A 16,104-nucleotide genomic window follows, 5' to 3' on the forward strand; every position below is an offset into this window, starting at 1 on the left:
CAATGTCTACTCATGCTACTGTCTTCCAAAATTTGTACTGGAGGATCAAGCCAGGGCAATAGGACAATAAAATGAGTCACCTGACTGAAAAAAAGAAATTATCTCTATTCACAAATGAGATGTTTTGTTATATAGGAAATACAAATATGCAAAAGAAAACTATAAGAACTAATGACCAAGTTCAGCAAGGTTGTGGGATACAAGACTAATACAGAAAATCAATTCAGTTCTAACATTAGCAATGAGTAAACTGAAAATGAGTATAAGAAAAAAAAACTATTAAAAAATTCAAAAAAATAAAACACTGAGAAATACATTTACCAAAGTAGTATGACACTAAATTGAAATCTACAAAACATTGTTGAAAGAATTAAAGAACTAACTAAATAAAATTATATCTCTGGTTCATGGATCTGACATTTATATTTTATTTTTCTTGGTTTGTTTTGTGGCATTTTTTTTGGCAGCTGGCTGATACAGGGATCTGAATGATGTTCATTTTTAACATGGCAATAGTACCAATATTGAAGTACAAATTCAACACAAGCTGTACCTAATCCCAGGCAGATTTTTACAGAAATTGACAAGCCAGTCTTAAAATTTGTGTGGAATTGCAAGGAACCCAGAATAATCAATATAATACTTAAAAAAAATTTTGCAGGACTTGCAGATTTGGATTTAAACCTTACAGTACTGATGACAGTGTGGTACTGGCATAAGAACAGGAAAAAAAATCAGTAAAATACAACTGAGAGTCCAGAAATGAACCCTCACATTAATGGTCATTTGATTATCAACAATATGATCAAACTATTCATACAAAAAATGGTAAGAGGGCTCTGGAAGTCCTTTGTGTATTTTCAGTCAGGCTAGTCTCAGTTCCTCTCTCTGCTTCTTCTCCCTGGACCCCAGGGGACGTGTGTTCACTTCTGCTCCCTCATCCCTCCCTGCTCTGCCGAATGTGGGGACATGTCTGCTCCTTACCTCATTAGCCTGCAAGTGACAGGGAGATTTTCAGTGAGGCATTTGACCACAACCACAGTGAACCCATGTGCAGAGCATTTAGGTCCTTGATCCAATTGAGTAAATTTTATAAATGGTGTAAGTCAGGGTTCAACTTCATTCTTTCGCACATGAGTACCCTGACTATCCATTTTTTCCAGCACATTCTGTTGAAGGTGCTCCTCGAGGCCTTGCCTCTTAATAGAACTGTGTTGGAGATTACGTTTTAGCATCAAATTTGAAGGGACACATTCGAATCATCGCAAAAAGGAAAGTCGAAATATTCACAAATACGTTGAATTAAACAACATGCTCTCAACAACCTATGGATCAAAAATTACATAATACAATGGAAATCAAAAAATATCATGAGAAAAATGAAAATGAAGACACAACATACCAAGTCTCATGGGATTCAAGAAAGTAGTAAAAAGAGGGAATTTTATCGAAATAAGTGTCTGTATTAAAAAGAGAGTGATCGCAAATGAACAACCTAATGTTATACCTCAATGAACAAGAAAATCAAGAACAAACTAAGCATAAAGTTAGTATCATGAAACAAATAACAAAGATCAACACAATAAATAAGAGAGTATAAAAACAATAGAAAAGATCAACAAAGCTGAGTTTTGTTTCATTTTGTTTTGGTTTTCGTAAAAGACAGCATTGACAGACCTTAAGCTAGGCTAACTAAGAAAAAAAACTCAAACAAATATAATAAAAGAAAGAGCACACATTACAACGGATATAAGAGAAATACGAAATATTATAAAAGACTACTATTAGCAAGTGTACACATACAAATTGAATAACCTAGAACAAATAGACAAATTCTTACACATATAAAATCTAATTCATGGTCCCACTCTCTCACTGAAGATCAAATGCCAAATAAAGAGTGGATTTGCTAGATTATCATGGGCAGCCTTTTCCAATGAGACTCTGGAGGGCATTGGTGCTGAACCTGGGCTGGGAAGGACTATTGTCCCCATGGATTGGGGTTAACAGATAAAGCACAAGACAGTCAGTTAAATATGAATTTCAGATAAATAATAAGACTTAATTTTACATATAATTACATGTAAAATTAGTAATTTTAATACATGTATAAAATTAATACATGTATAAAATATGTAATTATATACATGTATATGTATATAAAATGCCCCCAGGCATTGCACAGGAATGTTACATGCAAATATGTGAAGATTTTATAGTTATACTAAAAAGTTATGTGTTGTCTTCCTGAATTTTATCCTTTACTGTGAGTCCTGTATTTTTATTTGGTGAGTCTGGCAACCCCAACATAAAATAATAATGGGATCTGAAAATATGGTACATATTTGGAAAAGCAGAATAGAAAAAAAACTCAAAGGTTGTATAGCTTGGTCTGTGTGTAAAGAAGAATAGGGTCCTAACTTGTGGAGTATACTTACATTTATAAAGCAAATATACTTCACAGAGTCTAGTTTCTTGTAGTTTCAGGTTTAGCCAAACTTCTTAAAAGTACATATAAAATATTGACCTTGCAAAAGACAGGAAATTTTCCCCAGGCTATAGTCTCTGCTGTAAGATAAAGAACTGTAGCACAGCAAGGTTGCTGGCTCAAGGACAGACAATTTACTGATTAATATGTAAAGATACTGGGAAATTGCTGTAGGGAGAGAATTGTTTACTAAGATCAAGCTTTTGGTGGTGGATCGACTTAACCTTTTGCAAATTGCATTATGGAATGTCACCTTGCTTGTTTTACTGAATGTTACCAGCCTCTATTGTTAAACTTGTTAAACTTTTACCCTACCCCATGTTCTTCTTCTGTAACTTCCTGGTCTGGAGAATAAATGCAGGGCCAGAATTCCAGTTCTTGGTTAATTTCCCAAGGAAGGAATGCCTCATTCTTGGGGTTCTGGGAGATTAACCCCTTTTGGGGGCTTCTCACTGCTCAGAAGAGATGGGCTTTGAGTAATCTTTGGCAGCTCCATCACCCAGGGGAACAGGGGTGTCAAATCTGTGGGAGGCAGAGCAACATTAACTGATACCTTAAAAACTTATAAACCAGGGCCGCCCCGTGGCTCACTCAGGAGAGTGCGGCGCTGGGAGCACTGAGGCCACGGGTTCGGATCCTATATAGGGATGGCCGGCGCACTCACTGGTTGAGCGTGGTGTGGACAACACTGTGCTGAGGGTTGTGATCCCCTTATTGGTTAAAAAAAAAAATCCTATAAACCAGAAGGCACATCTCAGCACTCACTGTGAGCAGTGACAACTAGGCTGTCCTTGGGTTGATGGTGAAGGCTCTGAGCATAATTAGATGACAGATGATGCAGGTCAAGTTCATCATCACTATTCTCACTCTCAACTTAGAATATTCTTAGTATTGCAAGCCCCAAAGAAGAATATAAAAATTCATAATAATAGCAGGGGAAATAACATAATTACATGGGCCAAGAACCAGACTGATCACAAAACCTATGATCTTAGATCAGATGTACAAAAAAGAGGACTGTAATGAACAGAAGAAGCTATTCACAAACCCAATGCTATTTTGCATTAATATGTTATTTTAGAGAAAAGTAAGCTTACTGAAATTTATTTCCTCACATCAATAATAATATCTAATACTTAGAGTTGTATTATTTTATGAATGATACTTTAATATAGTTTGTTGCATTCTGCCTGACCTATATTAAGTATAAATCTTTGAAGGTATGTCAAAGAGTTAATGGGGACTGAGATATTTTGGGTGTTGGGGATGTGAAAAAGTCCTGGAAATATAGAAAGCAATGTGGATGCCCAGGGCCAGGGCCAGGCTCAGGAAAGACCCAGGAAGATCTTAAATACTCACCTTGACCTTCAAACTCTGCAAAAGCAGAATGTGGAGGCAAAGACAAAGTTGTTACTTCCTGGTTGATTGGTAAAGGCATGACCCAACACACACACAAACACAAAAACACACACCCTCACACATACATATCCCACATAAAAAGATCAGATGTATTTTTTGGGAGGGGTGACTGGGTACAGGGCAAGAACAAGCATTTAAGGAAATCTCTGCAATCACTAGCTGCTCACTAAGCTAATGGGACAGAGACATCAATAGACACACATGACAAAGTACACCATCTTTAAAAAACAAGCTTAGAAAACAAACTTCAACGCACAATAAGTAACACCAAAACCCAGAGGAAGGAGAATGATCTAAATTCCGAAGTTACCACATTATATCAAAATATCCTGATTTCTGGGCCGAGCCCATCGCGCACTCGGTAGAGTGCTGCGCTAGGAGCGCGGCGACGCTCCCACCGCGGGTTCGGATCCTATATAGGAATGACCGGTGCACTGAGTGCCGGTCACGGAAAAAAAAAAAAAAATCCTGATTTCAACAAAAAATGACAAGGTATGTGGCTAGATAACGCTTGCTGGGTACACTTTAATCAGTAGTTTCTACTGTGATTTCAGAGTTGATAAAAAATGGAACCTGTAGGATTTCTGCTGTTGTGTATGACATTATTGATACATTCAGAGCCTAAAATCTTACAATTTTCAGAATTTTTCTAAATGCATATTCTCTGTTTACTGACTAAACATGCTGTCCGTGTGTCTATCTGCCTAACTCGTCGATTTTCTAATAAAGTCGGTTAGCATTTGATGTGTTCATATTTTCATTATCCATCAAAACAATTGATGTTGTGGTAATTTCAATGTCACCTAATATAACGGTAAATATGACAGTTTATCTTTCTTTTCAAAGAATCTTTGTATTACATATTTAAAACTGTTATGTACTAGGGCCATACATGTATAAGTAGTTTGGAAATATTCATAATATGATTTTGTAAGTCCCAACTATTCTGATTTATCAAATTATCAACCATTGATACCGTTCTTCATTTACATCATCTTTTGTATTTTCTCTACGAGTTTTTTTTTTGTTACCTAAATTTTGATACATAAAAAGATAAAGGCTCAGTCTGCCATCTTGATAAAACCCACAGTCAGATGCCATAATCTCCTAATATAATTTACATACAACCTCATCTGTCTCAGCGTCATGGGTACAGAAATCAGAGTCATTTCCCCTTTCCCATATCAGAGGACCCGGAGACTTAAGGCATTCAGAGATTACACCAAAGCCTCATTCTATTTCATTTTTTTATACATCAAGTGCCACAAAAACTTAGAAACATGAAATACTATAAATTATAAACAAATTTTTCTAAAGATAAAAGTTATCAAAACAGACTCAAGAAGTAAAGAATATATTAATATGCCTATATAAAGATATTAAATTAATCAAAAACATTTATACAAAGAATATCTCAGATCACTGGTACAGTCTACTAATTTAAATGAAGAATTAATACTAATCCTTCACAAAGGCTTTCATAAAAATAGAAAACAGTTCTCAATTCATTCTACTAGGGCAATATTACCATAATAAAGACCACAGAAAAGCATCACACACATACAAAAAAACCCAGAGAACATATCCCTCTTGAAGATAGACTAAGAAATTTTAATACTGACAAATTGAATCCAAAAATATATAAAAAGAATTATAAACCATGACCATGTGGGATGGTGCCACAAGTATGTAGTTTGTTTAATGTCTTTAAAACTATTCACGTATTCATCCCTATACACCACTTTCAAAAGTTTCCTGGTGTCCGTGTGTGTATGTGTTTGTGTGTGTGTATATGTTTGTGTGTGTGTGTTTGAGTTGTGGTGAGAAAACTTAACCAGCATATGTTTATCACCTTGATTGTGGTGAGGGTACCATGGGTGTGTGCATATGTCCAAACTGAAACTGTATATGTTAAATGTGTATTTTTGTGTATCCATTATTCCTCAATAAAGTTGTTAATAACAATTAATAAAATGCACCATATTAAGAAAATCAAGATATAATACTATCAGTCAACATACGCATACACAAGCACAAAAATTTGATTAAATCCCTTATCCTTTTATGAATAAAACCCTAAACAAACTAAGAATCAAAAAGAACTTCTACAAACTGATAAAGGGTGTGTACGGAAAGCTTACAGTAAACATCATACTTAATGGTGAAAGCAGAATGTTTTCCTCCTAAGACTGGGAACAGACAGGAATATTCACTTTTACCGCTTCTATTCAACATTTTACTGAAGGTTTTTGCTAAAGAAGTCAAGGGTGAAAAATGAGGAAAAGGAATCCGATTGCAAAGGAAAGAGTAAAAGTGCTTTTTAATATCCAAGATGTGATCTCGTATATGAAATAAATTCTGAAGAATTCAGTAAAATCCACTCAAAGTAATAAATACAATCAGCAAGATTGCAGGATACAAGATCATGAAGCAAAAATCGATTATTTTTATACACTACAAATTAACATCTCAAAAATCTCAAAAATATAATTAAGAAAACAATAGCATTCGAAATAGCCTAAAAATTTTGGGAATTTTTTTTTTGTAAAGGTGCTCTGATTTTATAGTGAAAACTACTGAATATAATAAAAAGACAGAAACAATCTTAAAAGTGAAGTAATGTCAACACGCACAGCCAACCCGGTGGCAACCACCAAGCCACAGCAAGAAGGGCCCCCGGTTCCTGAGCTGGGGTGGTGGGGGACGAAGGTTTTTGCCCCAGACCCCCTGACATCTGTCCCCAGCCCAGCAGTGACCAAGCTATGCTTGGAAGCCCCCAGATCTCCCCTGTGGGGATGAGGGGCTGCCACAGGCCTCAACCCCACCCTCCTCCTTGCGCCTCCTTCCACCCCATTTCCTTCCCCTTTCCCCTCCCCCTCCTCCAACTGCTCTGCAACAACATCCTAGAATGTAAAGTATAATATTAATGAAATTACATTTTCTTTTTAAAAAATTAAGTAATATTTTCAACAGACATCTTATCTAAAAGACATAAAATTCTCAGTAAGTATGTAAATTGAGCTTAACAGGAGTCATGATGGAAATGCAAATTCAAAGTACAAAGAGACGACTTCACACCCAGAAGAATGACTAATCCAACGACAAAAAGTAGTAAATCAGGGATTTGGCGAGTATGAAACCCTCATACATTGCTGGTGGGAGTGTAAAATGGTGCAGCCACTTTGAAAAACAATTTTGCAGTTTCTCAAAGTATTTTGTTGGAATTACCGTATTGACCCAGCAGTTCCACTCCCAGTTTTTTACTGAAGAGATAGGAAGAGCTATGTCCGCACAAAAGTTCACTGCAGCACGATTCATAACGGCCCAAACCAAAACCAGAAACCTCTTCCCACGAATCAAAGGAAAAACAATGGTGGTACATCTTTATCCTAGAACACTATTCAGCAATCAAGACGGATTAAATAATGGTGCATGCTACCACAAGAGTGAAACTCAGAGCCGACAGAGAGGAACTAGACACAAAAACCACAAAAAGTGCGACTGCAATTATAAGACATACCCAGAAAAGGCAAATCTCTAGAGACACAGTTGACATTGCTAGTTGTCTAGGGCTGGAGAAAACTACGGAGGGACCGCAAATAACAGTAAATCTGGGGCGAAGGATTAATACACACGTGCTTCCTACCTCTGCAAACCGTGTAGACCAGAAGCATGGACTGTGCCCTGGAGATCGCTCCTGCGGCTCCGCACGCCGGGTCCCCACCTGCAGGCTTCCGAGACGCCTCTGCAGGCCTGGCAGTGCCCGCGCCTCTGGACACCCGGGAGCCCAGTCCGGGCAAGGGCGCGGCGGAGCGGCGACAGCGGCGGCTGTCAGCGCCTGGCGCCAGAGCCCATGGTCGCGGTGAGGGCCCCGCCGGCCACTGCCCGGCACCAAAGCGCCTGGGCGCGGGGTCTGGGGGTGGCACTGGCGGCCTGACTTTCCGGGCCTCAGAGCTCTCCCTTGAGGAGCGGACCCTCCTCGGGCGGGGAGAGCTCGGGACCCTCTGCCGCCTCCACGAAGCTCTGCGGGGGCCCGACCCGGCCCTGGCCATCTGCCGGTGGCGGGACAGGGAGCAGCCGCCCCTGGCCAAGGAGAAGCCTCCCTGCAGCGAGGCGGCAGCCTGGGAGCGCTCCGGGACGCGTGCGCCCTGGAAGCGGGGTGACGGGAAACTGCGCCCCTGCCCCTGCGTCGGCCTCCAGAACTGCGGCTGCTGCGGCCCAGCCCCCGTAGCTGGAGGGGTTTGCCTTTTACCCTTACGGGACAGGGAGATGTGCAGTGTGTGAGGCACTGTTATAAAAATGCTTATGTGCTTCATTTAAATATTAAAATAGAAATGCCAACATTTTACACAATAGAAGGGACAATTATATAATAAAACCCATGACAAGCACCCATCAAGACACTTCGTTATTTTGTCATCAGTTCTGGCTACCAACTCCTCTATCCCAGCGGTATTTCAAAGCAAGTGTGTGGGTACTTCCGAAAGTTCATGGTAAAACAGAAGTAAAATAATTAAAAAGTTTCATGAACTTTTTGAAGACCCCTCATAAACATCCCGTATGATTTACTTTGTAGATGTTTTCTTACCTATTTCTAACAGATAAAATAATAATAATAAATATGTCATTATCATACCTAACAGAACACAAATATTTTTTAGTATCATATAGAAACTCTGTTCCACTATTTTTTCTGATTGAAAATCTAGGGGTCTACAACCACCAGACGCTTTGCATGACCCATTCTAATACTTTATATAAAATATTTAGCCTGGGCACTCAAAGTGACTAAATTGAGACTGAATGTCTTCCATACAACAAATGAAGCCATCGACAAAATAATAAGTCAACGCAAGGAATGGGAGAAAATATTTGCAAGTCATACATCTTAGATGGAGGTAATAACCAAAATACATAGCGACTCACCAGTCCTGAGTCTTCGGGATGACCTAGAAGCACATGGACCCAAGAAAGTTCTCCAATACCAGAGAACCAGATCCTGCATCTCCAACACACTTGCAGAGCTTCCCTTCCTGCAGCTGTCACTCTCTGCAGCTCATCTGTGCTGCTTCCCTGGACGCCCTCCTGTAACAGCAGAGACCAACGGGGCACAGCAGAGACCACCAACCTCTGAGAAGAGAAAATGGCAGGTGAGGACAAAAGCAGATCATTTATAGACTTGTATTTAAATAAGGGCTCCTGGAAGACTCGTTCTGATCGGATGAGAGGGAGTCTTGTAGTCTGAATGTGACTGGATAATCCTTGATTGGCATCAACTAATCAGAAGAGGAAAGCTTGGGACTGTGCAAGTCTGGCCTGGCATGGTCTGGAGGCTGTTCAGTTGTGAGTGGTCGGGAGCTGGATTTGCTGCCTGCTTTCAGCCACTACCTGAGGCTGTGAGGGGCAGCAATCAGAGCCTGCTCAAGCTGTAGGCAGTGTGGCCATGGAGAGTCAGGCTCCAACCTGCATAACTACTGGCCTTACCGACATTGGGAGCTCTGTCTTCTTGTAGAGCAGAGCGATGGACAGAATCCTGCCACTGGCATCACTGAAAATGTGCTGCATTTCTAAGCTCAGAGACATGGAGCCAAAGGAGACAATGTCTAGGAATTTCACCTGGAGTTCTTAGACCAAACTGACTCAGAGGTGGGTAAACATTAAGGTACAGAAGGTGAGTCGCTTGTGGGAGAGACTCACCAAGCAGAGAAGGACCCACTGGTTTTGGCCCCTGACTTTGATCACTGGTTGGACGAGCCTGATGTGGAAATGGAGCTCAGGGCCAAGAAAGAGGAATGCCTAAATAAACTTAGACTTGAAAACCAAGGCTTGCCTGAAGCTCTTAGAAGCTTGAAGAAAGAAAATCTGTTCGTGTATAAACTCGTGCAGTTCTTGGGATTCTCTGGATCTTCCTCAATGTGACTGCATGGTTCGTTATCTTGGGAAAAGAGTCCTTTTATGACACATTCCACACTGGCTGACATGATGTATTACTGCTGGATGCTGGCAGGCGTGGAAACTGAATGCAGCAATTGGAAAATTAAATCACTGGTAATGCCTTCTCCTATCCAAATTCTTGGAATAAGTATTTTTTTTATCATCTTTAGCACCATAGAAGTGATGCAAAACAAAGCTATGGTTTTCTTTGTGTTGTATAGGAAGCACAATTGAAATTTCAGATACCCCTTCTATGTTTCCTGCATTGAAATGGATTGGAGGGTGCTCACATGGCTTTGTCACACTGTGTGGATTCCCAAATGTCCTCTGAGATGTTTGGCAGAAGCTGTCTCAGTGATCCAGTCCATTCCAGTATTCAGTGAAACAGGAAGATTCAGTTTTGAATTTGCTATGTCCAGTACAAATCAAAGTTAGTTGTTTTAGTTTTGTTCACATACTTATGATGTTATTTTTTGGACTATAATAAATTTCTGTCACCTTTTTAAACAACACTGTGGACGCAAAGGGAAATGATCTCCTAAAAAGAGGTTTAGATGGTTTCTTGCCAGTTTGAGCCTAATCTATGAGTTTTACAGTTTTATTTTCTAGTACTCTTTGAAAAGTTATTTTTAAACTTAAATAATTAAATTATCAGTGGGGTGATCATGCTCCCCCAAGTAGCATTTCTGAATTTACTGTAGTGTCTTAGTGTAGTACTCATGTGATATGAATTCTTGATATATGATGACAAGTTCATCCCTGTGTGTTCAGTTAGTGACAGCAAAAGGCTCAGCCCCACCCCATCCCCCTCTCATGTCTCATCAGTCTGTTCCATGCAGGCCAGAGATAGTTCTTTAGTGCCCTGTCCCTAGAAGGTGCAGACCATTCTCATGGTTGGGATTGGTTCTTTTCAACTATTGCTTCTGGAAAAAAGAAAGAAAGAAAGAAAGAAAGAAAAACACAAGGCTATGTTGCTCTGTAGGGGGCTGTACAAGTAATTAAGGCAGGACCTAATATATTCTGTGCCCAACAGGCTACTTCTTTAGTGGGGCAGCATTAAGTGTTTGACAATCATGTAGACTCAGCAACTGAGTCTGAGTCAGAGTGCGGCTAGAGAACATGTACTGCATCTGACATCTTTTGTCCTAAATCCTGTTACAATGTGGGCATTGGAGAGGCACAGAATGATTTGAGAGAAACCAATCAGAAATTTAAAACACTATGATTATTTCATTTATAGCTAAATCAGAACTATTTTCAACCCTGAAGAAAGATGAAATATTATTTACAGAACAGTGAGATTATTAGTTCCAAACTCAAATGGCTACAAGGGTCAGAGGGAAGGAACATAAACATGGGCCAAACTGGCAGTAATACAGCTGCTGGCAATGCAGCCTGCGGCAGCTGCAAACAGAAGAGGAGGCCAGACCACAGAAGGCCAGACACACCTACAACAATGTGTCTTAAGCTGTGCACAAACATAGGAAAAATATCTCAGTCTCTCTTCTCCTGCACTGGATGAGTCTGTTACTTCTGTACGTGTCAGAGTGGTGGCTCTGTATGTTTTTTAATAGACCTCAAAACATCTGCTTCTATCCAGCTGTTCTTACATTGGCTTTCTCACGTATGTATGTGCAGTAGAACCCTGAAAACAGAGCAGGAACTTTGTTGTTGTTGTTGTTGTTGTTGTTGTTTTCATGTTCTTTTTATTTTTATTTTATTTTATTTTATTTTTTTAAAATTTTATTTTGTCGATATACATTGTGGCTGATTATTGCTCCCCATCACCAAAACCTCCCTCCCTTCTCCCTCCCCCCCTCCCCCCCAACAATGTCCTTTCTGTTTGCTTGTCGTATCAACTTCAAGTAATTGTGGTTGTTATATCTTCTTCCCCCCCCCCCGGTTTTGTGTGTGTGTGTGTGTGTGTGTGTGTGTGTGTGTGAATTTATATATTAATTTTTAGCTCCCACCAATAAGTGAGAACATGTGGTATTTCTCTTTCTGTGCCTGACTTGTTTCACTTAATATAATTCTCTCGAGGTCCATCCATGTTGTTGCAAATGGCAGTATTTCATTCGTTTTTATAGCTGAGTAGTATTCCATTGTGTAGATGTACCACATTTTCCGTATCCACTCATCTGATGATGGACATTTGGGCTGGTTCCAACTCTTGGCTATTGTAAAGAGTGCTGCGATGAACATTGGGAAACAGGTATACCTTCGACTTGATGATTTCCATTCCTCTGGGTATATTCCCAACAGTGGGATAGCTGGGTCGTATGGTAGATCTATCTGCAATTGTTTGAGGAACCTCCATACCATTTTCCATAGAGGCTGCACCATTTTGCAGTCCCACTAACAATGTATGAGAGTTCCTTTTTCTCCGCAACCTCTCCAGCATTTATCGTTCAGAGTCTTTTGGATTTTAGCCATCCTAACTGGGGTTAGATGGTATCTCAGTGTGGTTTTGATTTGCATTTCCCGGATGCTGAGTGATGTTGAGCATTTTTTCATATGTCTGTTGTCCATTTGTATATCTTCCTTAGAGAAATGCCTACTTAGCTCTTTTGCCCATTTTTTAATTGGGTTGCTTGTTTTCTCCTTGTAAAGTTGTTTGAGTTCCTTATATATTCTGGATATTAATCCTTTGTCAGATGTATATTTTGCAAATATTTTCTCCCTCTCTGTTGGTTGTCTTTTAACTCTGTGAATTGTTTCTTTTGCTGTGCAGAAGCTTTTTAGTTTGATATAATCCCATTTGTTTATTTTTCCTTTGGTTGCCCATGCTTTTGGGGTCGTGTTCATGAAGTCTGTGCCCAGTCCTATTTCCTGAAGTGTTTCTCCTATGTTTTCTTTAAGAAGTTTTATTGTTTCAGGGTGTATATTTAAATCCTTAATCCATTTTGAGTTGATTTTAGTACACGGTGAGAGGTATGGATCTAGTTTCATTCTCCTGCATATGGATATCCAGTTATCCCAGCACCATTTGCTGAAGAGGCAGTCCCTTCCCCAGTGAATAGGCTTGGTGCCTTTGTCAAAGATCAGATGGCAGTAAGTGTGTGGGTTGATTTCTGGATTCTCTATTCTATTCCATTGGTCAGTGTGTCTGTTTTTATGCCAGTACCATACTGTTTTGGTTATTATAGCTTTGTAGTATAGCTTAAAGTCAGGTAGTGTTATGCCTCCAGCTTTATTGTTTTTGCTCAGCATTGCTTTGGCTATGCGTGGTCTTTTATTGTTCCATATAAATGACTGGATGGTTTTTTCCATTTCTGAGAAAAATGTCTTTGGAATTTTGATGGGGATTGCATTGAATTTGTATATCACTTTGGGTAGTATGGACATTTTCACTATGTTGATTCTTCCAATCCAAGAGCATGGGATATCTTTCCATCTTCTTGTATCCTCTCTAATTTCTCTCAGCAGTAGTTTGTAGTTCTCATTATAGAGATTTTTCACCTCCTTGGTTAACTCAATTCCTAAGTATTTTATTTTTTTGGTGGCTATTGTAAATGGGCAGGCTTTCTTGATTTCTGGTTCTGCATGTTCACTATTGGAGAAAAGAAATGCTACTGATTTTTGTGTGTTGATTTTGTATCCTGCTACTGTGCTGAAATCATTTATCAATTCCAAGAGTTTTTTTGTAGAGGTTTTAGGCTGTTCGATATATAGGATCATGTCATCTGCAAACAGGGACAGTTTGACTTCATCTTTTCCAATCTGGATGCCTTTTATTTCCTTCTTTTCTCTGATTGCTCTGGCTAGTACTTCCAACACTATGTTAAATAGGAGTGGTGAGAGTGGGCATCCTTGTCTAGTTCCCAGAGCAGGAACTTTGGATAGAAAACTACAAGCCAATCCTTTAACAAGGATTCCTGGCAGGAAACCCACAAAAAGGGGAACTAAAAAAAAATCCAGACATGATGTTTGGCTGTTATAAAACATCAGTTCTCCCTAAGGCATTCTCAGTAAACCAACTGAAATAAGTGTTAGAAGTAATGCTGTTGTAAAACATTCAAGGCATAATGTTTCTTTCTGTTCTTCCACTTCCACAGTTTCTGGGGAAAGGAGACCCAGTGAGTTAATGCTGGGTCACTGTACACAGGATGGACACTTGTTGACTTAAAACATCTAGTTAGCACAAGTCAGCGGATGTTTACAAAATTCTTTGCACTGAAGGGTATTTTGCATGTCTGTAACTTCTGTCAATACTTGTTTTTATTGATTTCTGATGTTCTTTCAACTGACTTTTTGTGTAACTGGCAGATCATTTTTGTGGTAGATTATTCTGCATCCTGGTGGCAAAATCCTGTATTCTTGGTGATTGTTACAAACTTATTTAAGGCTGTCTGATAAAGGGAAAGATTGTGTATTTCTATAAAAATATTTACAATCAAAATGCTTTAAATTAAAAACAAAGTGTTGATACAGCTTTACCAAGAGTGCTTCCAAAAGACCTCCACCTATAGCATATGTGTCTTTATAGAGTTCGTTTTCACAGTGCCTTTAATTTTTTTTTCGAAATTGTTACTAAGCACAATGCATAGAAATATAGGCAAGCAGAAACATTCCAAAATATTAAAACAACATTAGGCTTATGAGGTACTTTGAAGTCAAAGATTATCTCGAGTCTTTCTGTTTCATTTGGGTCTTTTTTTTCTCTCTCTCCTATTTCATGATTACCTCTGTTTTTCTCTCTCTTAGCTTCTTCCCATCCCCTTTCTCTGTTTCTTTTTCTTTTTTAAAAACACTGTTTCTAACTGACAAGTGCATCATTACACACAGATTGTACAAAACACAGGGATGCTGGGAGCCAGAGCAGCCCCCATTTCTCCATGTCCATGAGCTCTGTGGATAAAGGCAGCCCTGTTACTCCAAAACACAGGGATCATTCAAAAGAGCAGATATGCACTGGAAATACTCAGACAGTAGTTTTTTGAGCTGCGTTGACCAAAAGATACATTACTTAATGTCACACTGAGTGTCCAGGCTCATTTTAGGCCTTAAGTATTTAGGTCTTTTATGAAAAGTCTTTGAAATTTGTAGAACTATAGAACTTTGAGCTTTAAAAAATCTGCAAGTTTTTATATGCTATTAAAAGTTATTTGAATTTTATTAAGTTTTATAAAGGTATTTTCATTATCTTTTTTCTTTATCCACAAAAAGTACTAAAATTCCTACTATCTTAACAATATTCTATCTTATATTTACTTTAAAATACTACCAGGGTAATTGGAGTTATAGTTTAAAATGAAAAGCAAATTAACAAGAATTGCTGTAGACTTGTGATGGTAATTTATGATGGATCTTAATATATGATTATCTCTGCTTTGTTAATATTTAAAATTTTTTGTAATAGCATAAGAATATGGGAGTTTTCACATAATGCACATTAGCCACTTGGCATAATGAAAAAAGGCAAACATCTCACACATTGTAGTGATTAATTTTGAGGTGCAGTATTTGATTTGGATGTCACAGGTGGTTGTGAATGAATGACCACAGTGCCCCTGTAGAATGGGGAATAGACTCTTCTAATAGTACACGTAGGTAGAGACAGGGTGCCATCAATAAACTTTGTGTTAGATTGCTTCTTTGAGTCATATTTAATAAAGAATACTCTTTATTGCTCACAGCAGTGTTCTGTAAATAACTATCTTTGGCTTTACTTTTCTGGCCTGGTAAAATTAATCATTAGATCCTTGTCCATTCAAACCCCTTACAAGATTCTGGGTTTTTTGTTTTGTTTTGTGTTGCTTTGATTTGCATATGTAATGAATATTCACAAGGTAGAAAGCAAATTGTCACCACTCATGCCTAAGATGTAATGACCAGATCCATACTGACAGCATGCCCATTACCACAAATGATAATTATACCCTGTGTCTCCCGCTCATTTATCCCCCCAATTATCCCCAACCTCCCTCCCCACCTCTCTTCCTCACTCCACTTTGTATCCCTAGGTATGTTCTCTCCCTCTGCAAGTCCAATACACCACTGTGGTATTTCCTTCCTTCCTTCTTTCTCTCTTAGCTCCCCCTTATGAGTGAGCACATACAGTATTTATCCCACTGTGCTTTGCTTATTTCACTCAGCGTAAGTTTCTCCAGGCTCATCCATGTTGTTGCAAATGGGAGAATTTCATTCTTTTTTATGGCAGAGAAGTATTCCACGGTTTATATATATGACATTTTCCTTATCCAATTGTCCATCAATGGACATTTAGCTTGGTTCCATATCTTGGTTACTGTGAAGAGAGCTGC

General features: G+C 38.9%; 1 pseudogene; it reads left to right on the plus strand.

Annotated features, from left to right (window-relative positions):
* The first annotated feature begins 8,799 nt into the window (after window positions 1-8,799).
* LOC134376061 (very-long-chain (3R)-3-hydroxyacyl-CoA dehydratase 3-like) lies at window positions 8,800-10,375 on the plus strand (annotated as a pseudogene).
* The last annotated feature ends 5,729 nt before the right edge of the window (window positions 10,376-16,104 follow it).

The sequence above is a fragment of the Cynocephalus volans genome, chromosome 4 (genome assembly GCF_027409185.1).
Source record: "Cynocephalus volans isolate mCynVol1 chromosome 4, mCynVol1.pri, whole genome shotgun sequence".
In the NCBI taxonomy this organism is placed as follows: domain Eukaryota; kingdom Metazoa; phylum Chordata; class Mammalia; order Dermoptera; family Cynocephalidae; genus Cynocephalus; species Cynocephalus volans.